The sequence below is a fragment of the Nothoprocta perdicaria genome, unplaced genomic scaffold (assembly GCF_003342845.1).
Source record: "Nothoprocta perdicaria isolate Ctin4 unplaced genomic scaffold, notPer1 scaffold_426, whole genome shotgun sequence".
In the NCBI taxonomy this organism is placed as follows: domain Eukaryota; kingdom Metazoa; phylum Chordata; class Aves; order Tinamiformes; family Tinamidae; genus Nothoprocta; species Nothoprocta perdicaria.
The window spans coordinates 168,320-180,682 of record NW_020455673.1 but is presented as its reverse complement, the minus strand read 5'-3'; positions in this window follow the sequence as shown (position 1 = coordinate 180,682).

Sequence of the window (12,363 nt, the reverse complement as noted above, 5' to 3'; positions counted from 1 at the left end):
CCAGAGAAATCTCTTCTGCAGAAGAGCACTTAGATAATATTTTTAAACCTCTCTCCTGACCTGGGCTATGCTCATAGAAAAGTACCTCCCATGTCCTTTTTGTATTTCAGTGATTGAAGTATAGAGAATTTTTATTATCATGTTATTAGAGGGTTAATGCATGTATATGGTTACCCTTAGGACAAGTCTTCTAAAGCAAAATAAGCTTCTTCAGATAATTCTCCTGCTCTCTGGCTTTCTAATTAAAAAGTATCTTGCTCCCTGTCACAGGTATTAGTCATTATGCCTTTTCTTAATGTGCCTGTTTCCCTCTGGTTCTATTACACTTAATTCCACTAATTCTTTTTTTAGATAAACACTATTGCATGAGACATTTTCCAAGTGATATATTATTACCAGGTTGCATTTCAAATGTGAAGTCAGACTTTGCTTGAAACAGTTCGACAGTAGAAACAATTTCTTGTAGATTGCACAATGAAGTATAAAGAGCAGGAGGAAAAGGAAAAGCATGATTTCTTTAACATAAATGAAAACAAACAAACAAACACCAACAAAAAGGGCACTATCTACTTATACATAAGTATTTAGAGCAATTAGACCAAAGGCCCTGTGTTGTTACTGTTGTGAACAAGAACCATAAGACTGATGAAATAAGTTGGTTACAATGCATTGTGTTATATGAGACACCCCAGCCGTGGGGCTGCAGGGTTTTTGAATGTGAGAAGGCAGGGAAAGAGCATCTAAGAGTTGCTTCAGAAAGAGGTTAGATGTCCCCCAACCCCTCTAAGACCATTAAGTAGCTGAGGATGATCAGGGATTTGTGTGAACTATCTGCAAAAAAACATAAAATCTCCTATATTTATTTTTTTCTGATGAATAATTCTGCAATCTCTTAGTCTCCTGATAGCTCCAACATTTACAAGTCTCTGCACAACTTTTCCTTATAGCAGTGGTTAATTTCCTGTACCGAGATTCCATAATGGTGCCTTGAGATCACAAATTTCACTATTCACTCCGATGCTGATCCTACCCAGTTAAATTAATATAAAGAACTGCCATTTCAGACATACTTAAATTCTGATGCACAGAAATATTCTGAAATATTCCCATCTCAGCAGTATGACAATTAAAGTTTAAAGTGCCATAAATGCTCCAAACCCACTTTGGTGAAACACTCGGTTCTAAAATAATTTCCCTCACACTGGCCTTCCCTCGAAATGCTGATTCAGCCAGCATTTCCATTAACAGCATCTCAGTTAAAGCTGTTCACCTTATCTCTCTGAAAAATACTATTTTCTAAGCCCTATAGCCAAATAGTCCAAAGTGTTACTATTTCATCCATAGCTGGGCACATTTTACTGCCTAGACTGCCAGTTTGCCATGACTGAGTTTAAGACTGTATCAGAAGACACCTAAGCCTAGACCAGCAGTTCAACAGCTGCACAATTAGGCACCCTGAGATCATTGCAGAGTAAAACCTGCCTGCACTCAACCCTCATCCTCAMATTTCTCTCAACTCTTCTTTTCCTCCTTAGCACTTACAGCCACACTCTTGAGAAACATCTCTTCATCTCCTCCCTGTTGAGCGTCTGAACTGYTCAGATTACTGCATCTGACCCAGCCAAACGTTTCTTCGGGCAGTGATGGGAGCCACGTCAGTTAGAAGAGCGTCAGGCTCCCACAACAACCCCGGCAGGGCCGCTGAGAGCGCTGGAGGGAAGGGAAGGGTAAAAGGACATCGTGTGGTAAAGCGAGCTCATTAAGCACCGAGCAGCCCCTGTGGTTACACTGCRAGATAATACCACATTTCCTAGCTGGCCTCATTACCTTGCATCAGTCTGGGGAAAAAAAAAATGTCATTTCAAATTTTTTTTATATCATTGGCACCACTTGGGGAAATAAGGCCCATGGGGATGTAGCTGTTAACAAATGTGGCATAGCTCAAAATGACAGCAGAAGAGGAATCCGCCATGCGTACTTCAGGGAAAACACATTGTCAGTGACACAGTATGAAAGGCATCTGTAAAAACAGATTTCTCCGATGGTATTTTAACATCCACAGCAGGAGATGCCCCCTGGGAAGCTTATTAGCGAGTGCAGTTTCCTTCTCTACCAGTTCAGTCCTGTTCTATTCAGTTTTGATTTTCTGCCTGGGTTTAGGCCATTTCCAGGGCTGTTCTCTCAGCCAGGGCAGCGTCTCCCAGCTGGAGAGCAGGTCCTTGGTCTAGTGGAGGCAGCTTCTGCTCCAGAGCAGCTTTGCACCCCAGGGAGCCCCATAAACCTGCTGGGGGGGAGTGGGACAAAACCCAGTCGTTCTTCACCACCAGCCCCAGGACATGGACCACTCCTACTGGGAGACAATAGACCTTCTTCTTCCTCACAATTATCCTGAAAGGAAAAAAAAAAAAAAAAATTGATGTAGAGCAGGGCTGTTGAGCAGGCGGGCAACTTGTTAGCTGGTAACTAAAATCCGAGCTCAAATCCTAAGCAGTCCCTCAGCTTTGGATCACAGAAATAGCTTTTTTGGCCTTCAGTAAGCAAACTGACCTTTCCCTGACGGATCTGGCAGAGAATTAACATCCAATGCAGCACACCCAAGGAATGTGTAAACCCACTGTATGCAAACAAATCATGATGTCTCCAGGCAATTTTAACACCAAGAGGCAGATCTTTAGCGCAGGGAGGCTGTCTGCAGTGTTGGCATCTTGTAGTGGACACAGCCCTGAACACACAATAACAAAACCAGAATGTACAATGTAAGCCACATTTTACTAGAGTCAGGCATTTAAAAATATGATAAAATTTGAAGGTGACTGAGGCAGAACCACACACAGATCTGGCGAGGATCCCATTGATTGCCCTGTGTCGGGTGTATCCCACTGTRCCAATGACAGGTTACAGCTTCGTCTTTCTCAGTTGAGCAGCATCCCAATATCAAACAAAGCCAAGGCCTGTTGCAGGCCAGAACAAACAATGATGAAGTTAAAGAATACATAGACAAGCGGGCAAAGAGCCGTAGAATTCAGCACTGAGTCAAAGTAATCTCTGAAAAACTTTTAAGGACCAGTCTCCCATCCAGAAGAATGTAAATGCAACACATCCATTTACAGAGACGAAGGATAGACCTGGGGAAATCCCACTACAATACAGGCGAAAGAGCTAGAAAAATGACTAAACTACCATTTTATAAACACCTACAAGTCAATAGAATGATTTAAGTCAAGCTGAAACCAGACTACTCTCATTTCCTTCTTTGTGCCAAGAGGGCAGCAGTAGACGTGGTATATTTAGGAATAGGTAAGGTTTTAATCAATTCACATGACATTTCTCTAAACAAACCAGTATAATATGATCTAGGTGAAGTAACCATTAGCTGGGTTCACAAGTGGTTAAAAAGTTGTTCTCAAAGTGTAGTTTCAGCAGTYATTTGTACTTACTCATATTTTGCTATAAACTGGGAGAATATTATTCATCCAACGAAACGTTCTTGCAAAAGGCACTCACTGTAGACTTAATGAAGTACCTGAGATAGTGTTAGTGATGGATCCACTGAATACTGTCATTAACGATMCAGCAGGGGCTAGGTAAAGAGTGCAGTCATAAATCTGAAGGATAGCATTTATATGACCAAGAGCTGTTAAACCAGAACAAGACAGCAACAGCACAGAGCGATGGCAGATGTCCCGGGGAGTGCCATTACCTGCAGTTTTCTCAGTATCTTGCCCTCAGCACGCAAGGAAACATTCAGTCTTGGAAAGACAGGTCTTGAAGCTGCTTGCCTTTGCTCTGCTTAGTTTCACATGAGGGAATACTTTTCGAAAGTGGAAGCAATGCAGAGAGCAGGAGTGTTTGCTTTCTGCCTTAGTCACCAGTTACCCTTAAATCAGGGTGGAGAATTCATTTCTGAAAGCTGAACACAGCTATTGGGTAGAGTGGCCTTTAAAACCAAGGTTTCTGTACAATCTTTTAACCTACTTGGACCACCACTGGGCCATAATATAAACTAAAAGTCACAAATCAAAAGATGTCAAATCAGATCAAATGTGTCTAAGCCCCAGAATCTGCATTGCTACTTTTTCATCGCAGTTGCAAACTGAACTGAGACTCTGAGCCTCAGAGAGCACAGAGGGCAGGTCAGCCTGACAGCAGGAGGCCTCAGCAAGACAAAAAGGGGCAAGAAAATGGAGAGGTCTGGCAGGATTAGGGACTTTAGCAGAAAACAATGTGGATTCTGCAATTCTGTGATTTCAGCATGTTGAAATGCAAGATAAGCCAGAGGGCAGGTATGTGAATGGCTGCCATGCAGTGGGAGTGGAAGAGCTGAGAACTACGAGGAGAGTTCCACCACTCAGAATGGTTTGGAAAAATTGCTAAACAGTAAATAAACCAGAATTTACAATTTGCTAGCACTGTATATAAAAAAAAAAAAAAAATCAAGTGCCCAAGACAAATTTAAGCCAGTGGGGACACTGCTATCGATTCTAGTGGGTTTGTGTTGGGTGAGGCCACATCCCAAGCAGCATTCAATTGTGAGCACCTTATTATTCGCAAGGCTTTAGCAAGCTGGGAGTAGTTCAAAGAAAAAACACAAAAATAGAGGACTGGAAAACTAGCATACAGAGTAAGATTGAAGATTTAGTAAATTATTAACAGCATGGCTAAGCAATAGCTCAACAGTCTTTGAAACACAGAAATGTAAAGGAAGAGGAGAAAGATAAGGGGGAGCAATATTCCCAGTATGAGATTCAGTTTGGCCATATGGTCCAGGCTCTTTGCACGAGGCACGAATAGTAAGGAAGGTCCCACATTATCAGGTAGGTGGACAGGAGAGAGGAATTAATGGATTTCACAAATCCCTGGAGTTTGTGATGGATGCAGAAGGGAGGAAGGAAAATCTCCCCTAGCCACCAGCCATGAACTGAACAGCTTGGGCCAGGGCAGTGAGGGCAGCAGGGGAAGTGCTGCAGGAGGCCTCAGGCTCGGACACAGGCATGGGGGAGAGGGCAAAGAGCTGGTGTCCATGCATCTGCATTAAACACATACTTTATTGCATATGGTTTAAAAGCTACTTTATACAAAGGCCCTCAAGCAAGGTACCGAATTTGGTTATTCTCAGTATCCTATCAAAATATAAATACTTTTTTCATATAACTATGGAATTTATTTGTACATGTGCTATGAGGAATGCTGAGGGAAAATGGGGAGAACGCAAAATGGCTGTTATTGATAAATGCAGTATTGATGGTACAAGGGGATGAGGGTGAAAACAGGTTAAAACTTGGCATGGAAAGGAAGAAAAGAATAAAAAGACTTGAAAGGTGTGTGTGTTTGCAAGGAGCAGAAGTGTTTCAGCTTTAAGCAATCTTTTATGGAGCTTGTACCTCAGGAGGTAGCAAATGACAGAGGAGTAAGAATTCCCAATTGACTGAACCCTCTGCAAGCAGGCAATGAATGTTGTGAAAGAGCTCACCAAGTAGTAAAATTGTAAGTAAAATTGTAAGTAAAATTTTTACATTATAAAACAGCTAACATCCACATTGCCTCTGTGCCTTCTTATCAAACTGTTCTAAAACTGCCCAGGGAGGCTGTGGAGTCTCCTTCTCTGGAGATCTTCCCAATCCGCCTGGATGCCGCCCTGTGCCCCATGCTCTGGGTGTCCCTGCTGGAGCAGGGGGGTTGCACTAGATGATCTCTAGAGGTCCCTTCCAACCCCAACCATCCTGGGATTCTGTGATCCTCCTCAGAGCTAAATAGATGAGGCACAAGCACTTAAAGTAACAACAAAAATTTAAATCTGGAATCTCCTCTGGATGCAGGACAATTTATGGAACTTTGAATCCTACTTGCATCAGGAGTCAGGGGGAGATAGGGAAGGAGAAGGACAAGATGGGAAGGACAAGATGGGATGGGATGGGACTGGCAAAAAGGATAAAAACAAATTGTTTTAGGTCTAATTAAGAGTTGTCAGTCACTAGTCACAAACAAGTCATATTAACAGCTAGCATACTTAAGTCATCACCAAAATATCTGTCTACAAACAGTCTGTGATATCTGTTTTTTTTTTTGTTTATTTGTTTTGTTTTGTTTTGTTTTGTTTTGTTTTTTAATCCATACCTTGTTGTCTTTTTTGCCAGGGCAACGCTGGCAAATACTTTTGAATAAATGATATGGCCCTGAGTGGCAGGGTCCCTCAGGAGACCCTCACACTCGCATGGCCTGGGGCTTTGCACCCCTGGGTGCACCACGGGGCTGCCAGCCTCGCTGCTCAAGGCTGCTGTTTGCTGAGCGGTGCTGCCACCCACTGTAGCAGCCTGTGCAAACAGGAGAGAGGCAAAGAGATGATTCCTGCCTCTAATCCCAGGTGGGCACCTGCAGAGATGAGATCCTCCAGCTCTGGCTGGTGGGGAGCGGGACCCTGCTGAGGTTTCAGCCCTGCTGGGGGCTGTGCTGCAGCAGCAGCCTCCTCATTYGGGCTCAGTGTGACCCCCACCCAATGGCTCCTTGCAGATTCATGCTTTGAGTGTGCTGCATGAAAAGGAAAAASAGAGTTTCCAGTTAAAAGATAGATGCCTGTAGCATTTCATAACATTTCACTCGCTGATGCTTCATGTCAACCTGCATGTTCCTGTGGCAGCCACCTAATGCACCTAATGCTTCTCTCAGCTGCCTGAATCCTGGCCAGCGGTGCAGCTTAAACCTGCCCTTGCAAGCATGAACTGCCTGTATTCTGGTAGGGAGGCTTTGCATTACACAGATATGTGTCAAGATTGGGCAGGAAGGGGTGCTCCAGACCACATCTGGGCTCTGAGTGCTGTTTGGGCACCTCTGCCTYCCTCACAAGCTCCCCCTCTCCTCTGCTCACCAGCCTGGGTCATTCCAGCTGAATGACCCCATGCACTCCCTTGCTGAAAGGGCTTTGGTCCTAATAAACAACGTCATGTTAAGTTGCAATGCTGAGCTACGGGCAGAAGTATTAGCATGGCATTTCTGTAGGATGTTGTCTGTATAGAATCATGTGTTGCACACATGGACATTTACTGGATACACGGTGCTGTTAGCAGGGATGGCAACATGAGGCCCTGGTGCTCCTGTGCATTAAAGCCTGAAGACGCCTGTGAAGATGAAACACTCTCTCWCTGCACTTTCCATGCTTTTTACAGGCAAAAAAATATAATGGCACCGTCCTTCCTTGTCCCTCCTCTCATTCCCAGATGACAGCCGTGACTAGTCCTGGGTTTTTAGCCYAGGTCCACGTAGGGCAGTCTCTCCAGGGCCCAAGTCAAGTACATAGGTCAGGAACAGCCAAGCAGAGCAGCCTGTCATCCCCATCGCCCACAGGGTGGCACAGTGCTCCCACCTGAGGAGAAGCAGAGGCTGTGCATTCCTTGGATAACCCTTCCTAGGAAACAGGTTCCTGATGCTCTTCTCCCAGGGATTTTCCCTCCTCCTGGGACACACAGTTCCATCCCTGGAGCACACCAATCTTAAATTAGAAGGYCAAGCTAATTAAAATGTAAATAATGAGCATTTTACTTGAGCTCACTGGTTAACGCTTGTGAGGCGGCACCTCAATAGCACCAAGAGATCCTCCCGACACTACGGACACCAAGCGTGGCCCAGAGAGGGCAGCCACGTAGCCTTGCAGGACCACACTGCCAGGCTGGGCAATGAGTTTGCAAGGCCTCAGGGTGAAGGCTTGCCAGGTCTGATGCTTTCTTGATCCCCCTGCAGCTTTGTCTGCATTGGTTTAGCTGCTGTGTGAAAGTGTGTTTGTTGCAATGATCTGTGCAGATGGGGAAATCTCTGAGGCAAAAGTCAACGAGGCCAGAAGTGCTGGAGACATTTTGTGGCATGTTGAATTTTTTCAGGTACCTCAATACTTTCAATTTGAAAGACGCCATGAACAGTAGTATGTTGCTCTCAGAGCAGTGGGAACACCAGTATACTTTAACCCAAAATATTTTCACTCTTATCTTCACCAAAATTGAGCAGGCCACAAATCTGATGTCTTTATTCATAAACACGGGATAACTGTTCTTTTCCAAGCCTTAAAAATGTCAGCACATTTTCTCTTGTCAGCTGAGATAGATACACATCAAAACTAAAGGCAATTCTGGGTATGAAAACTACCTCCTCACTGTGATCTACAGTCTGAGGTACTGGCAATAATTTTTGCTTTGTTCTCTTGTATTCTGTATTTTCTTTAGAATTTAGATTCCAGAAAATTAAGACAGAGCAAGTCTAAAAGTGACTTTTTAATATAGAAAATAGTCACAGGGCWAAAACCTAATTTCCCCCGTAGGAGATGAACTTCAAATATCATTCCTAACATAAAAGCTCAGCAGCAAACTCTGCACAGAGAGRGTAGGAAGCCCAGCAGAGATGCTTCTCCCCCTCCTACTCCAGGGTGATATTTTGTCCATAGTGGGGCCGGTGTTGCACTATGTCAAGGCATACAGTGTTCAGGCAGGGGTGAGGGGGCAGCTGCATGGGACTGAAAAGGGAGCTCCACGTGGGTATCACCACTAAGGGCATCCTGGGGCTGCTGGAAAGTAAGCAGCTACCAGCAAGCATGGACTGATCTGYTTTAATGACCGTATCTGAAACTACMGGGTCCAAGGGAGCTTGGAGGGGCCAAGCCTTGGATATACAAGGGAAGCAGCACTGACATGCTGGCTGCTGCAGTAATTTGTCAAGAAAAGCTATTGATAAGTGTGCCATTCCCTCTAATGTCTCCATGGGAGGGTTGCTGGTCTAAGTCACCCCCTGGGCTTCATCTTTTTCCTGTGGTCCATCAGGGAGCCTTATTCTCTCCAGTAATGAAAAGGCAGTGGGCAATCAGCAGCCCTGCCTGCTATTTCCCCCACCACATCACGAGCACCCTTCCCAGGAGAAAGAAATTAGTCCTATTATCATGAGTGAATGATGTTAATGTTTTCCTAACCATACTGAGCTCCTGTTCAGCTCCATGCAAATCTAACCCAATGCACTCAGGTTTGTTTTGTAATGAGATCCCTGTAAAACAGGCTTATCCAGGGCACACCATCACTGATTTCTGCTCAAGTGAATAGATAGAGAGTTATCAGTTCAACTCAGAGGGATAACACATCAGGTTTCATCTAACCTTTTTAGTATGATCATCTAGGAGTGATGAATCTTATTGCCTAGGCTCATTAATGGTACAAACCCATGGGAGAGGAAAGGACATTGCCTCTGTCCTCAGTGGAGAAGTACAGCTAACTCTAATCACTGCAGTAAGGCTCTACCAGACACATTTGTCTTATTTTGTGTCTGAGTGTCCATGAGGCTAGATTTTACCTTGTCCACAACTGGGTCAGCAGGAGAGGTGAAACACSTGAAGCCTCCCCTGGCCCTGCCTGCCACCACAGCAGTGCTGACCAGAGAGAACATCTCAGGGTCCCCCCTAAACTAGGCCTAGCCGTGCTGCAACCCCAGCACATGCGGGACCAGGGGCCAGGCTCACACCCACGGCCCCCCAGCTACACAGAGGACAAATCATCTGCCTACAGTGCCTCTGTCCTCGCCTCCATGGGGCRCCCCTTCCCCAGCTGCGCACTCCCGTGTGACCTTCCCCACCGCATGCCCGTCCTTCAGCTGGATGGCGAGCCCAAGGTCAGAGATGCAGGCGTCGTATCCAGCTGGGGAAAGCAAACACCGGGCCCCGTTCAAGCAGCTCGGAGTACATTAAACACCTCGGGCTGTCCCGCATGTGCTGCAGTGTGCAGCCATGGCTAACCCCTCGCCAGGCCCCGCAAGCTCTCTTTCACTCCTGACTACCAGCTTTCCATGAAGACATGGTGGCCAGTGACAGGACAAGGGGTAATGGGTGCAAATTGCAACACAGGCAGTTCCATCTCCATGTGAGGAAGAACTTCTTCCCTGTCAGGGTGACAGAGCCCTGGCACAGGCTGCYCAGGGAGGCTGTGGAGTCTCCTTCTCTGGAGATYTTCCCAATCCGCCTGGATGCTGCCCTGTGCCCCATGCTCTGGGTGTCCCTGCTGGAGCAGGGGGTTGGACTAGATGATCTCCAGAGGTCTCTTCCAACCTCAACCATTCTGTGAAGACCTCATACCTGCAGTGATTACACACTCGCCTTGTCCATGGCCCAGCTGTGCCATGTCACTGCATGTCACTTGAGCTCTGATCCTGGTTCTGGCCATCACCATTCCCAGTTCCTGCTCTACCAGCAGGTTTCTCACCCTGCTCRCATCTCAGGACCCCATAGCTCTGCAGTCAGACATCGCTGCCTGCCACTCACAGCCCTCCCCCTCCACTGTTTTGCCCAAGGGATGTGACATGAGTTGAGAAAAAGGCAGGTTTCTGTGACCTCAAGTGGAATTCAACAGGGAAATACAGKTACAGAGGCCAGATCTCACTCCCTGTTCAGGAGAACCCACCAAGAAAAATCTGTTATTACCCTTTACCTTTTTAATTACCAACTCCCCCTCCAGAATTTCAGGGGAAACATCACATCCTGAGCTAGTTTGCACAGCGGTGGAAAACCCCCAGATTCTCCTGGGGAAATTTCTTACCTCTATAACACTCATTCAGTGAATGAGGTGTAGCTGCTAGAGGGAATCTTTGATGCGACTGAACTGGAGGGGCCTGGGACGTGCCCTGGCACACAYGGGAGGTGGCAGTGCCAGGCGTCCCTCCTGCCACCTCAGGCTTGTGTCTTCAGGGCAGACCAACTACATCCCCAGCACACAGCACACACCCAAACCCTTCTGATTTGGGTGCAGCAGCTTGAATAAAATATGATTTTTTAATAGTCTTAGAGCTCAAAAAAGACATACAGAAATGGCAAAGCCAACACTTCCTGGTTGTATAAATATAGCGCTTCAAGGATCATAACATTATCAATAAGCAGTACCCCTCATAAGTTACCTTCTATGTCAGTAACACTTAGCTATTATTTACCAGTGGACCCCTAGACATTTTTCAGCAGAGATACAGTTCTCTGTACAGAGAATATTAGCGTTTGGGCACAAGTCTGTTTTTTTCTAACAGTAGACAACTGTTAGAAGTCATCTATATGAGGTTGCCGGGGCCACAAACTATAGGTTAAAAAGACAGTAATTCTCAATAGTCTACCAGCAGTTCTGCACTGGAAGGAAATAAGAATGACAGTTTTTGGTTAATGAGTGGATATGATCATAGATATTTGATGAACAAGATTGGAGCAGGGGCTTCCAGTAGGATTTGCTTATGAAGTAGTTATTTTCTAACCCATCCTCTTTTCTTCCTATTTAGAAATCATGCAGATGAAATACAACCTTTTATGAAGAGTGAGTTTGCATCTACCCATCTAATATTAAATTGCAGACRCCTGTTCTCAAACTCCCGGTGACTGTGACAAGCAGTTGGCTGGTGGCATATGTAGCATGACTTGCACAAGCATTTCTGGTTTTAGTTCAGGTGCTGGCTTAAATCTTCTGGTGATTTCTTCAGTAACATCGAGGTTCTTGACTTTTGTCTGCTGATCCATTGCTCTCCAAGTAGTGACATCTTTCATTGATAAATAGCTAATGTGTTTGACCATTTCAAATACTGAAGAAGGAATCTAACAGAAAAACAGTCTTCATCCATCTGCTCTCTGCTATATGATTTTTATCTCTTTTTTCTTCTTTTTTAATGTAAATACCTTTTTGTAAATTATTTAAATTATTTAATATARTTATCTATTTCATTTATGTATTGCATATTATATGCCTAACTTATTATAATAATTGTACTTATGCATTTATGTTAATGTGTTTAATGTRTTCATATAATCTCTATTTACAGAGTTTCTAGTCAGGCCATACTTCCATCTGTAATATTATCTTATTTTTTTATTGCAGATAYTTTTGTTAACTGTGTACATTTTTATTTTAAGTTTTAAATCAGCTCTTCTAACCCCAATTCAGGAATAAAGAAATTTGATTTAAATCACACACTTAAATCACTTAGCTTCCCTACCCTTGCCTAGCAAACCTGACACTATTGAATCTAGGTCAGCAGATTATGTGCAGATTACAGATCACAATAAAACCTGCCAGGCTGTCTCCTTCCATTTGAAATTTATATTTTCCTTTCTTTAACCATTATTTTCCCTGTTTATTCTATAACTTGCAAATTCTGGTGCAGTTCTGGGACCCTGTTGGAACTAAAAGAGCACATGAGATGTTCACCCTTCACGGTCCTTTCAGCTGACTTGTACTGGTCCGCACTGCCAACCAAGAGGGACACGCATGGGGCTTCTCTTGCCTTCCTGAATGTGAAGCCGTGGGCCTGATTTTACAATCTTCCCTTTATATGGTCAGTCATGGGCAAAATGATGCTGAACTCAGCAGAATTTTA